The following is a 13,802-nucleotide window of genomic DNA, read 5'->3' as shown; positions in this document are numbered from 1 at the left end:
AATTGGAAACCGTGGAAGTCACATCGGACATTCAGGTTCCAAATAACGTTCACAAACTGGAACACTCACTTCCGGGTTTGCGGCGTTTGGGAGCCAAAATGTTTGACTCGCAAGGCGTTCGACATCCAAGGTACGGCTGTATTTCAAATTGCCCAAAGGTTACCGAGATATGGTTTTGGCATCTGCACATAAAGAAGTTACAAAAACCATGAAAACACGTTTGCACCACAAAAAAATTAGGTTATAATAATAATAATAATAATAATAATAATAATAATAATAATAAAAAATTATTATTTGTACCCCGCCCATCTGGCTGGGTTTCCCCAGCCACTCTGGGCGGCTTCCAACAAAGATAAAAAATACACTAAAATGTCACATATTAAAAACTTCCCTGAACAGGGCTGCCTTCAGATGTCTTCTGAATGTCAGGTAGTTGTTTATCGCTTTGACATCTGATGGGAGGGCGTTCCACAGGACGGGCGCCACTACCGAGAAGGCCCTCTGCCTGGTTCCCTGTAACTTGACCTCTCGCAGTGAGGGAACCGCCAGAAGGCCCTCGGAGCTGGACCTCAGTGTCCGGGCAGAACGATGGGGGTGGAGACGGTCCTTCAGATATACTGGACCAAGGCCGTTTAGGGCTTTAAAGGTTAGCACCAACACTTTGAATTGTGCTCGGAAACTTACTGGGAGCCAATGTAGGTCTTTCAAGACCGGTGTTATATGGTCTCGGCGGCCGCTCCCAGTCACCAGTCTAGCTGCCGCATTCTGGATTAGTTGTAGTTTCCGGGTCACCTTCAAAGGTAGCCCCACGTAGAGCGCATTGCAGTAGTCCAAGCGGGAGATAACCAGAGCATGCACCACTCTGGCGAGACAGTCTGCAGGCAGATAGGGTCTCAGCCTACGTACCAGATGGAGCTGGTAAACAGCTGCCCTGGATACAGATTTGACCTGTGCCTCCATGGACAGCTGTGAGTCCAAAATGACTCCCAGGCTGCACACCTGGTCCTTCAGGGGCACAGTTACCCCATTCAGGACCAGGGAATCCTCCACACCTGCCCGCCTCCTGTCCCCCAAAAACAGTACTTCTGTCTTGTCAGGATTCAACCTCAATCTGTTAGCCGTCATCCATCCTCCAACCGCCTCCAGGCACTCACACAGGACCTTCACCGCCTTCACTGGTTCTGATTTAAAAGAGAGGTAGAGCTGGGTATCATCCGCATACTGATGAACACCCAGCCCAAACCTCCTGATGATCTCTCCCAGTGGCTGCATGTAAATGTTGAAAAGCATGGGGGAGAGGACAGAACCCTGAGGCACCCCACAAGTGAGAGCCCAGGGGTCTGAACACTCATCCCCCACCACCACTTTCTGAACACGGCCCAGGAGGAAGGAGCGGAACCACTGTATGACAGTGCCCCCAGCTCCCAGCCCCTCAAGACGGTCCAGAAGGATGTTATGGTCGATGGTATCAAACGCCGCTGAGAGATCCAGCAGAACTAGGAAACAGCTCTCACCTTTGTCCCTAGCCCGCCGGAGATCATCAACCAGTGCGACCAAGGCAGTTTCAGTCCCATGATGAGGCCTGAATCCCGACTGGAAGGGATCCAAATGGTCCGCTTCTTCCAGGCGTGCCTGGAGTTGTTCAGCAACCACTCGCTCAATCACCTTGCCCAAGAATGGAAGATTTGAGACTGGGCGATAATTGGCCATCGTGGCCGCATCTAAAGATGGTTTTTTAAGAAGCAGTTTAATAACCGCCTCTTTCAGCGGGTCTGGGAAGGCTCCCTCACGGAGGGAAGCATTCACCACCCCACGAAGCCCATCACCCAGTCCTTCCCGGCTAGCTTTTATAAGCCAGGATGGGCAAGGATCCAGGAGACAGGTGGTTGGCTTCACTCGTCCAAGCAGCCTGTCCACATCCTCGGAGGTAACAGGTTGGAATTGATCCCACACAACTTGACTAGACAGGACTCTAGCACTCTCCCGCCCTGGCTCTGCTCCCACGGTGGAGTCTACTTCTTCCCAAATCTGAGCGATTTTATCTGCAAAAAACTTTGCATAATCATTGCAGGAGATCATGTGGCCCGTACTGGGCCCAGATGTCGCAGGTGGTTCCGCTAAATTATGAACCACCTGAAAAAGTCTCCTGCTGCTGTTTTCTGCAGATGCAATAGAGGCGGCGAAGAAGGTCTTCTTCGCCGTCGCTATCGCCACTTGGTAGGCTCGACGTTGAGCTCTAACCTGTGTCCGGTCAGATTCGGAATGAGTTATCCTCCACTGGCGCTCTAGCCGTCTCAACAATTGTTTCATTGCCCTCAGATCCGTGGAGAACCACGGGGCTCTCCGGGCCCCATGCAATCGGAGAGGGCACTTCGGAGCCAAACAGTCAATAGCCCTGGTTAACTCCACATTCCAGCGGGCCACCAGGGAATCGGCTGAAAGGCCATCAACATGGGATAAAGCATCCCCTACCACTCTCTGGAAACCATTTGGATCCATTAAGTGGCGGGGGCGGACCATCCGAATTGGTCCCACCTCCCTGCAGAGGGGATGGGTCGCAGAGAAGTCCAGTTGTACCAGGAAGTGATCTGACCATGGCACTTCTTTCGTTTCGCTTTTACTTAGTGTCAGATCACCAACATCCATAGAGGTAAACACCAGGTCCAAGGCATGTCCGCGGCTATGGGTTGGGCCAGAGTTATTCAGGGATAACTCAGGGTTATTCAGGGTTATTCAGGGTTCACCCCTTTGGCACCCAGGCTCTTTTACGGCAATTAATCAATTGCCTGCTCTTCACCAGCAGGTTCCAGGGCAGACTGCAACAATTTAATATTCAGAATTAAAAACAGTTCAAACACGAATAGGGCGGGTCCTGAAAACACATCTCTCAGGTGTCAAAGGCCAGGTGTGCCTTCAGCGTATATGGAAAGCTTTATTTGTGAGGATGCTGGGCACACACCTCTATGGGGAAGGAATTCCACAATTTAGGGGCTGCCACAAAGAATGCTCTCTCCTGGGCTATCACCCCCTGAACTACTGAGGGTGGCAGAACTACCAAATGGGTCCTCTCTGCTTATCTTAATGCCTGAGAGGGCCTGTAGGGAAGGATGCAGTCTCAGATATTTGGGACCCAAATAATTCACCTTACTGTGACCGGCTAGCTCAGTTGGTAGAGCATGAGACACTTACCGTAATCTCCGGGTGGTAAGTTCAAGCCCCCCATTGGGCAAAAGGTTCCTTCATTGCAGGGAGTTGGATTAGATGAGCCTTGTGGTCCCTTCCAACTCTACAATTCTATGATTCCACTACAGCCTAATAATTAGAGTTTTAATTCTTAAAGACCATTAAAGACCACAGCACTAAGTTTAAGAAACAGGCAGTAACCCGCCCCCTGTCCCCATATTTTAAGAAGTGTGTTTGGCATCTGGTCATCTGTGTCCACACCCTATTTGGTTTTAATATAATAAAGAACTATCTCAGGCTTGGAAATTCTGGTCTGAAATTGTTGAGTTGAGAAAAGGATAATCACTGTCCTTTCTTTCCCTGGCACATAACTTACAAATGTCAAATCTTCCTGAAAACTAGAATTGCTGCTGTTGGAATTTCTAGATTTCTGGGTGAGGAACTCTGAAAATATCAACAATCAAACCAGAAATTCTCTCAAAGGGCCAACTAGAGTTAGATTTATATTAGCTTATCCCCTAACCAACGGCACACTGGTTTTTATAAAACGTTTTCAGTTGTTGTATCCCATTCAGAATGCTCTAAATGTGTTGTTAGTTTCTCAGCCACTTTCTGGCCAGTGTTTTGAGCAGTTGGTGTACTTTCTCTATACATTAGTATGATTTCAGTTTCTATCTTGCCCTTCCTCCCAAAGCAGCCCAGGGTGGCAGACCTTTCAATAATGAAACATTTTATTAAAAAAAAAATAAAAATCTGAAAACAGTTTAAACAGTCTGAAAACCCAGAGTTGCCAGGAACAGTGCCTTTCAGCCATCAAATGCATTATAAACATATTGTATTTTGGAATTGCAATACAAACCAGGATGTTATACTGTATCTTGGAGGTTTGGACAGCATATTGCCTCCCTGACATTTTCCTTTGAATGGCACTAACTGTTCATCAACTATAACATTTGCAAACATCCCCCTGGTTGTACACAGCAGCAAGCTTGTCTCTGGCACTGATAGTTCAGCATTAAAGCTGATAATCAAATATGAGGACTTGACTGATTCTTCTGAAGAGGGCAAGTCAATAATACATTTTGCAAAGATCTTCCCATGAACAGAGACAAGGTTTCAGATTCATTAAATGCCTTGTGACATTTCAGGGGCTGAAAAAAATGACATTGTAATAGACAAATCACTCACTTCCTTTAACATCACCACAAATTGTATTAGAGTCAACAGCACTCCATGAAACCTTTATACAAACCTGAAGTGTACACTTGTAAGAGGAGAGCCAGGAGTTGTGCTGTGTGCAGAACTGCAGGATCAAGCTGAGAGTCAGAACAAAGAGAATTCACTGGAACACACAACCATAAATAATAATAATAATAATAATAATAATAATAATTTATTATTTGTACCCCGCCCATCTGGCTGGGTTTCCCCAGCCACTCTGGGCGGCTTCCAACAAAGATAAAAAAATACACTAAAATGTCACATATTAAAAACTTCCCTGAACAGGGCTGCCTTCAGATGTCTTCTGAATGTCAGGTAGTTGTTTATCGCTTTGACATCTGATGGGAGGGCGTTCCACAGGGCGGGTGCCACTACCGAAAAGGCCCTCTGCCTGGTTCCCTGTAACTTGACCTCTCGTAGTGAGGGAACCGCCAGAAGGCCCTCGGAGCTGGACCTCAGTGTCCGGGCAGAACGATGGGGGTGGAGACGCTCCTTCAGATATACTGGACCAAGGCCGTTTAGGGCTTTAAAGGTCAGCACCAACACTTTGAATTGTGCTCGGAAACTTACTGGGAGCCAATGTAGGTCTTTCAAGACCGGTGTTATATGGTCTCGGCGGCCGCACCCAGTCACCAGTCTAGCTGCCGCATTCTGGATTAGTTGTAGTTTCCGGGTCACCTTCAAAGGTAGCCCCACGTAGAGCGCATTGCAGTAGTCCAAGCGGGAGATAACCAGAGCATGTACCACTCTGGCGAGACAGTCCGCAGGCAGATAGGGTCTCAGCCTACGTACCAGATGGAGCTGGTAAACAGCTGCCCTGGATACAGATTTGACCTGTGCCTCCATGGACAGCTGTGAGTCCAAAATGACTCCCAGGCTGCGCACCTGGTCCTTCAGGGGCACAGTTACCCCATTCAGGACCAGGGAATCCTCCACACCTGCCCGCCTCCTGTCCCCCAAAAACAGTACTTCTGTCTTGTCGGGATTCAACCTCAATCTGTTAGCCGCCATCCATCCTCCAACCGCCTCCAGGCACTCACACAGGACCTTCACCGCCTTCACTGGTTCTGATTTAAAAGAGAGGTAGAGCTGGGTATCATCCGCATACTGATGAACACCCAGCCCAAACCTCCTGATGATCTCTCCCAGTGGCTGCATGTAAATGTTGAAAAGCATGGGGGAGAGGACAGAGCCCTGAGGCACCCCACAAGTGAGGGCCCAGGGGTCTGAACACTCATCCCCCACCACCACTTTCTGAACACGGCCCAGGAGGAAGGAGCGGAACCACTGTATGACAGTGCCCCCAGCTCCCAGCCCCTCAAGACGGTCCAGAAGGATGTTATGGTCGATGGTATCAAACGCCGCTGAGAGATCCAGCAGAACTAGGAAACAGCTCTCACCTTTGCCCCTAGCCCGCCGGAGATCATCAACCAGTGCGACCAAGGCAGTTTCTATCTTGCCCTTGGCTCCTTAACCAAACCTCAGCCCAAAGAGGAAACCTTTTATAGCTCTTTCCGTCTAAGGGAGACCAGTGGGCTGTCTGGGTGGGTGAAGCCAGTCTGGGAAATGCTCCAAGTGGCAGTTCTGCGGTTCACCCAGAAGAGGCAGCTGCAGACAGCTGAGGATTCCAGATCCTAGCCCTAATGATTTCTGACAAAATAAGAGTGATTGCTCACATTTCATGTCAGGCAGGATCGTACGCCAGTGCCTCCATGGGCAGGCTATCTTCAACCCAAGACAAATGTTCTGGTCCAGAAAGGACAGAAAGCAAAGTACCATATAAAGCCTTGAAAATCATATTATAAATTCAGTGGTCACGCTGCAAAATTCTTGATGCCGAAGATAACAGAACTTTTAGCTCCTTGATGAAGCCATATATAATGGATCCCAGGGCTTTTACAGGAATTTCAGATTATTGGGTGTGCAAAATAATATTCTGTAGCAGAATGAGAGGAACTATCTAATAAATTCTAATATGTGCCTGTGACAGCCATGCAACCACGTTCCATATGGCACTGACAATAGCAAGGGAGGTTGAGCGGGAGTAGAGAGAAATTGTATTTTCTGAGCTACATAGCATCCCATTTTAAGTGCTGAAAAAAATACCATATCCCTGCAACAAAAAGATTTCCCCAGAAAATGGCATCTGATTTGACCACAGTACCTTGGAAACTGCTGCATATTCTCGACTGCCTGGAAATGCCCTTGTAGGGCAGTGGCCGTTGATGGCTGCTGTCTTTGCCCATGTGTTCCGGAGCTGTCCCTTCAGCACCACAGTAGCTTTTCCAGCCAAAGTCCCAGAACTGGGGCTTTTCACTTGGGTATGTAAGTAGAAGCCACACATACACCACCACCCAGAATGGCTACCATGAATGCTAAACAGAAGCTCCACTGCAGATATTGACACAGATGTTGAGAATTTCTACATGCTGCAGGCAAGACTAAGATCACCGGTCACAGAGAACCCAGTTTCTGAGGATGTGGAACTTTCAAAGCAGAGAGGTCCTTTTTGAGAAGGAAATTCCTGCTACGGCCCCCAAATAAAGCCTTAGATGTGAATTTTTGTGAGGAAGAAGAGGATACATTGTCCAGTAGGACACACTCAATACATTGTGAAGTCTCAGGTGGGAAGTTCCATTTGCTACAAGAATGAATAGCTGTGGAGTCTACATGATATAAAGGGGGCAGCAAAAAGAAAGTCAGCTCTGGTGAGTTGAATCTGTCGGTTTTATCGTTTTCTTGCCAAATATGGGACTGTGTACTAACAGCGCAGCTGCATTATAGTCTCCATCACATGCATAAATCCACAATGCTTATTTAGCTGAAAGGAGTGAAATAAGGAAGATGGGCACTGTACTCTCTGCTGCCTTATGTGCAGTTACCATAACAACTCCACATAAGTCTTCAATAAAAATAGAAGCTATTATTCCCTCCTGCGTTTGCTCTAGGTTTGGCCAGCCTCAAAATAACTTATCTCAAAGATTTATATGATGCTTTTAAATGCAGTTAGTTTCCAAATCAGCATACACTTATTTTTTTAAAAAAAATATATGATTTAAACAGCAACCCAATGAAGTGCAATAGCAGCATTTTTAAAAAAGCGGTATCTATTAATGAAAATCATCAGCTGATAAAAGCAAGAAAAATACTTGAAGTTTCAGCAAATAAGAAGTTTTAAGAACTGGTACCTAAAATTTAACAATGAAGATGCCTGTCAGATATCTGTGGCAGGGTGACACCACAAAAAGGACCTTTCTTCTTTTGTCAGCTGCCTTGTCTTTGGAAGCAGAGGTAATAAGAGGACAGATTGAGACAAATGTTTTAATAGTGGGGGCTTAAAATCAGCTAAAATTTATCATTTAAATTTTGGATGCATCATTTCATTACCTTTCCTATAGCTTTGCAGAAATGGAGAAAGATTATACTGGCACAGAATATTACATCTAAAAGTTTGATTTCTGGGATTTATTAATTTTTTTTATCCCAGGTAAGATGTAAGAAAATACAGTGTATCTATGAAAGAGGGATGGAGGAATCTGAATGCAATTTTGGACAAAAAGGATAGGGAAGAAATATGCCAGAAGAATGCTTTTATTTAATTAAGGAGATGATTTACAAGATTATGGTCACAACTATATGATGTGTATATGATACTGTGTCTGCATATCTCCCCTGAAGGGTAAATAGCAGCTTTGGGGGAACAATATGGGGAAAGGTTAACAATATTCCCCTCCATCACCCATCCTCAATGTCCCACAGTGAAAATAAAATACATTTGCAAAAGAGGTAATGTGTTATGATGGCAAGTGGGAGGTGGTGGACAGAGTCTTTTACATATGCATAATGTTCTTATGTGCTGTGGGTAAAACCTCAGTGCCTAGGACTTGCTGATCGTAAGGTCGGCGGTTCGAATCCCCGTGGTGAGCTCCCGCCGTTCGGTCCCAGCTCCTGCCCACCTAGCAGTTCGAAAGCACCCCTAAGTGCAAGTAGATAAATAGGGACCGCTTACCTAGCGGGAAGGTAAATGGCGTTTCCGTGTGCGGTGCTGGCTCGCCAGTGCAGCTTTGTCACGCTGGCCACGTGACCCGGAAGTATCTTCGGACAGCGCCAGCTCCCGGCCTCTAGAGCGAGATGAGCTCGCAACCCTAGAGTCGGTCACGACTGGCCCGACTGGGTACCTTTACCTTTACAAATTTATGCAGAGGTTTGGAAAAAGACTTACCTTGTTTTGGATGAGACTAGAACAATTTCAGAACACAACATCCTGCCATCTGGGAATAACTTTGAAAGATGAACAATGGTGGTTACGTTTGAATTTATTAGCAGCAAGACTGTGTGGTTTGCCTCAGTCATGGGAGGAAAGTCAAGTTATTTCAGCATTTGGGTGGGCTCAGGAGCTGGTATCATGGCTGGCGGTATTGACGGGTGCTATTTGCCCAGTCTGCCCCCAAGTGACCTGTTATAAGCCTGTCATGGGGTTAACTGGAGATTTCTGTCATTGGTAACCAATATAGAAGCATGGAATCGGGCATGTGACAGCGAGTGCTTCATTGACCATGCTGTGGAGCAGGGTATTTGGCAATTGTTTTACATTATATTGTGCTTTCTGAACTGTTGTCCTGTGGGAGGAGCATGCATTTACAGGACGGTGGCTTGGAGTTTTCCCCATCCATTCCCATGCACCTGTGATATTTCTGTCATTTGCTATTTCCAAAGCTCTGCGGATTACATGGTATGGTTGTGACCCACCCTAGCTTGGGCTGCTGGGCTCTCCAATGCAAACCTTCCTTGTTGTTTTGCTCCACTTCCTCTCTGCTTTGGGCTGTCCTGACCCATGGGGTGACGACCACAATGCTTCAAGGAGACAGGAAGGTGAAGCAAAGCAGGATCAGCACCTTGGAGAGAAATCTTCAACTAAGTTTCAGAACCATGGACAGCGATCCTATAGCTGAGAGAGAACATGTTAGCAGCTATGTCCTGGAGCAATTGGCAGATTTCTACAGCCTAGGCTAGGTATACAGTACCTTGAGTTGGGTATGTAAAAGACGCCTGCTTCTTGGGAGAAAAGCGATGACAAACCTAGATAGCATCTTAAAAAGCAGAGACATCACCTTGCCAACAAAGGTCCGTATAGTTAAAGCTATGGTTTTCCCAGTAGTGATGTATGGAAGAGAGAGCTGGACCATCAAGAAGACTGATCACCGAAGAATTGATGCTTTTGAATTAGGGTGCTGGAGGAGACTCTTGAGAGTCCCATGGACTGAAGGAATGGGACTCTTGAGAGTCCCATTCTGAAGGAAATCAGCCCTGTGTGCTCACTGGAAGGACAGATCCTGAAGCTGAGGCTCCAATACTTTGGCCACCTCATGAGAAGAGAAGACACCCTGGAAAAGACCCTGATGTTGCGAAAGATGGAGGGCACAAGGAGAAGGGGATGACAGAGGACGAGATGGTTGGACAGTGTTCTCAAAGCCACAAACATGAGTCTGACCAAACTGCGGGAGGCAGTGGAAGACAGGAGTGCCTGGCATGCTCTGGTCCATGGTGTCACGAAGAGTCAGACACGACTAAACGACTAAACAACAACAACATGTCCTGGAGCAATTGGCAGTTTCTTAGGCTAGGTATACAGTACCTTGAGTTGGGTATGTTTATCCAGGAAAAGAGGAGACTGAGAGGAGATACAGTGGTCATCTTCATATATCTTAAGGGCTGTCACATGGAAGATGGAGCAAGCTTGTTTTCTCCTGCTCTGGAGGGTAGGACCTGAACCAATGACATCAAGTTATAGGAAAGGCGATTCCCTGCATTGCAGAGGGTTGGTCTAGATGAACCTTGGGGAGCCCTTCTTACATCCCTTGAAAAAGTTTCTGAGACATTGCCGGCTAGCTCAGTCGGTACAGCATGAGGCCAAGGGGTGGGTCAGAGCCAAAGGCAGGGAGAAGAGCTGCCCTCTACTGTTGGGCATCGCTGCTGGGCAGAAGTGCAGCCCGCTGCTGACCTTGGCTTGCTACCCATGCACGGGGGGCTCTAGCAGCTGCGGGGAAGGAGAGGAGGGCCCAGACTTCCACCTCGGCCACTGATTGGCTCCTTGCTAGTGTGGGGGGGGTTGTCCGAGTGGGCGTGGCGCATCCGGGGAGGGCGGGGTCTCCGCGGCCCAAGCGTGGCGCTGCTGGCCGCTACCTGCTGGTGGCTCCGCGCGCGCTGAGCGGGGCGGAGCGGCTGCGGCACCTTCCCCTCCACCAGCCTCATACAAAACGCCTCCTGGCGGGGCGGGGCGGCCCCTCGCCCGGGCTCAGGAGGAGGAGGCGGGCGAGCGAGCGAGCCTGCAGCACCAGCCTGCCAGAGGTGAGTGGAGCCCGGGGAAAGGGAGAGACAAAGGCGCCCGAGCTGGGCTGCGCTGCGCTGCTCCCCCGGGCTGCCCGGAGCACGACGCCCGTCATTGTTTCTTGCAGCCCAGCCACCGAGCGCTGCGCCCGGAGATCCGCACCGGGGAGAGGCGGGCAGGCAGGCAGGCGAGGCTTTGCGATTCCAGAATAGCAGGGAATTAGCTTGCCGAGGAAGAGACGGACAGATGGAGGGAGGGAGGGAGCTGCAGGCGGGCAAGCAGCGCCTTGGGAGGGGGTCCTCTCTCCCTCCCTCCCTTTCTCTCTCTCTCTTTCTCCCAGTACTGGTGAGGTCCTTGAGTCTTGCGAAGCTCCATGAAGAGGGAATCCCCAGAGTGCATAGGAGCCAACCCCCCCGATAAAATATTTGTGGGGTCCAGCTCCCCCCCCCCCCCGTGTGATAGGTATTGCCGTTCAAATGGTAGGTGCTCCCTATGTCTTGTGATTGATTGTGCGGGGTGGGGCTTCCTTCCCTCCCCCCCCCCCAATATTTTATTCAAGTTGGCACCCTTGCACGGGTTGGTGGGTACAGAGAGAGAAGCTGCCCGTTCTCCACGCAGCCTTTGTGGCAGCTGGAAGATGCTCTGCCTGCATCCACCTGCAAGGGGGAGGGGTTGCTATGGTTAAATCATGCCTGGACTGCGCGGGAGGGGCTGCTCGCGAGTTTATTGAGGTGGGGTGGGGTAGAGAATCGGGGAAGTTTGCACCCAGCTGCTTGGACGGTGCTCTGTGGAGGAGAACAGGGTGAGGGGGGCCACGTCTGCATCCGTATCTGCAATAGCAGTGTACAGAAAGATTGAGATCTATGTATGGGAGACACCTCGAGAGCTGCCAATGAGATGGCCAGCAAATCAGGGGAAATGCCGTGAGAAGGGGCTCTGGGGACCCCCCCCCCAGAACTCCTTCAGTAGAGGAGGCAGATCCTAGGGGCCAAGGTGCTTTCAGCCCCCGCCTCCCAATAAAATATTTGAGGGGGCCAACCCCTGCCCCAAAGTCAATGGGTATTGCCATTCAAAATGCTGTGTGTGCACTTCAACATGTGATCAATTATGCAGGAAGGGCTTACCTGGGCCAATATTTTGTTCCAAGTTGACGCCCCCAGCTTTCAGCTCTGTCAGAAGGATCTGCTGTAGTAGTAGGATATGGTGCAAGAGCACTGGTCCTGTGTCCAGAGCAAGCTGAGGATATGAGCAGCACCCACGCTGTAGTGTATAGCCTGGAGTGATGATAGGGACCATGGCACCAGCTGCGTTCCTTCCAGGCCATTTCGGGGTCAGCTTGGGAATTCTACCATCTACCTACAAAGGTAAGGGACGCGGGTGGCACTGTGGGTTAAACCACAGAGCCTAGGACTTGCCGATCAGAAGGTCGGCGGTTCGAATCCCCGCGACGGGGTGAGCTCCCGTTGCTCGGTCCCTGCTCCTGCCAACCTAGCGGTTTGAAAGCACGTCAGAGTCCAAGTAGATAAATAGGTACCGCTCTGGCGGGAAGGTAAACGGCGTTTCCGTGCGCTGCTCTGGTTCGCCAGAAGCGGCTTAGTCATGGTGGCCACATGACCCGGAAGCTGTATGCCGGCTCCCTCGGCCAATAAAGCGAGATGAGCGCCGCAACCCCAGAGTCGGTCACGACTGGACCTGATGGTCAGGGGTCCCTTTACCTTTACCTACAAAGGTAGTTGCTTCGTGCATCTGATGTTGTCATGGGCTGAGCCCATCAAAGCTCTTGCCTGAATCAACAAATATGCTAAGACTCATTTCCTGGATGAAAAGGATGGCCTCAAGGCGTGCTGGCATCTTTCTCATAAGCAACCACGAGTACAGCTCAAAACGGCCCTGATGTTCCTCACCTGGGTAGGTGACTCAATAGAGTTGGACAGTTGCTTAGCACATCCCAAATGGCTTCTTTGCTTGAAGTGGAAAACGAAACAGCGGGAGCTTCTAATGAGAAATCCAGCAACTACAAAAGAGATTATGGGCTCATATAACTGTACATAATTGGAGTGGTGGCAATTATGCTGCGAAAGTGCACTCAACATATTTTCTTCAAATGTGCCATCTTTTCTTCCATATCAAGCTGGAGAGAGAGAGAGAGAGAGAGAGAGAGAGAGAGAGAGAGAGAGAGATACTTTCAGGAAGCCATCTATGCATTTTCCTGGAACTAGAGATACCAGAAAGCCACCTTTTCCTCTTCACCCCCCACTCCTTGAAGCAATCCCCCCCCCCAAGAAATGTATTATTATTATTTTAAATCAAGGGGATGAACATACATTTAAGTCATTGAATTACATATGGCATTTTAAAAATAAAGGACAGCCTGCCTAAAGCATGAGGGTGGGGATGTGCAAAGCAGACAGCAGAATAAGCTATTCAGTTTGCTACTCAGTACATCTCTGACATTTGCATTCTGAGCAGAAGGAGCTGAGCCCCATAAGCCTGGACACAAGAGCCCCAGGAGATACAAACACCCTGTCTCCTAATAAGGAGTGTGTACTGTATATATGTTGCCAATGGGTTTTAAAAAGAATCCTGGCAGGTAGGCCCATCCTTCTCGAAACAGCAATCCCCAGCACCCATCCTTGACTTTGTGTGCGCTTTAGCCAGTAGCCTCCACACTATCAAAGGCAGAATTAATTATATAGCTATTAAGACCAGACCTGCTCTGCTACTTATCTGCTAGTGTTCCTGATCATATCAACAGCTGCCTTGGCAAGATACCATCACAGTCATTAAAAAAGCTTCCTTTGCCTCCCCAACTTAAACCTAACCTGCATCAATTGATGCTCTCTCCCATCGTGACCCTGGAAGGGCCACCTTCACCTGCTTGGCTTTTTCTCTGAGCCTTGGAGCCTAAGGGTTAAAAGTGGCTCGGAACTTGTTTACTGTCTCTTGGATTCTCCAGGAGCTCATTCCCTCCTGGTACAGATGGATGTCACATCTATTCAGAGCTGATCCTTGCTGAGCCAAGAGAACTGGGCCGATCCGGGGTGAGGATCAGCTGCGTGTCTCCCAG

Source organism: Podarcis muralis, chromosome 6, assembly GCF_964188315.1.
Source record: "Podarcis muralis chromosome 6, rPodMur119.hap1.1, whole genome shotgun sequence".
NCBI classification, from domain to species: Eukaryota; Metazoa; Chordata; class Lepidosauria; order Squamata; family Lacertidae; genus Podarcis; species Podarcis muralis.
This window is presented reverse-complemented; position numbering follows the sequence as displayed.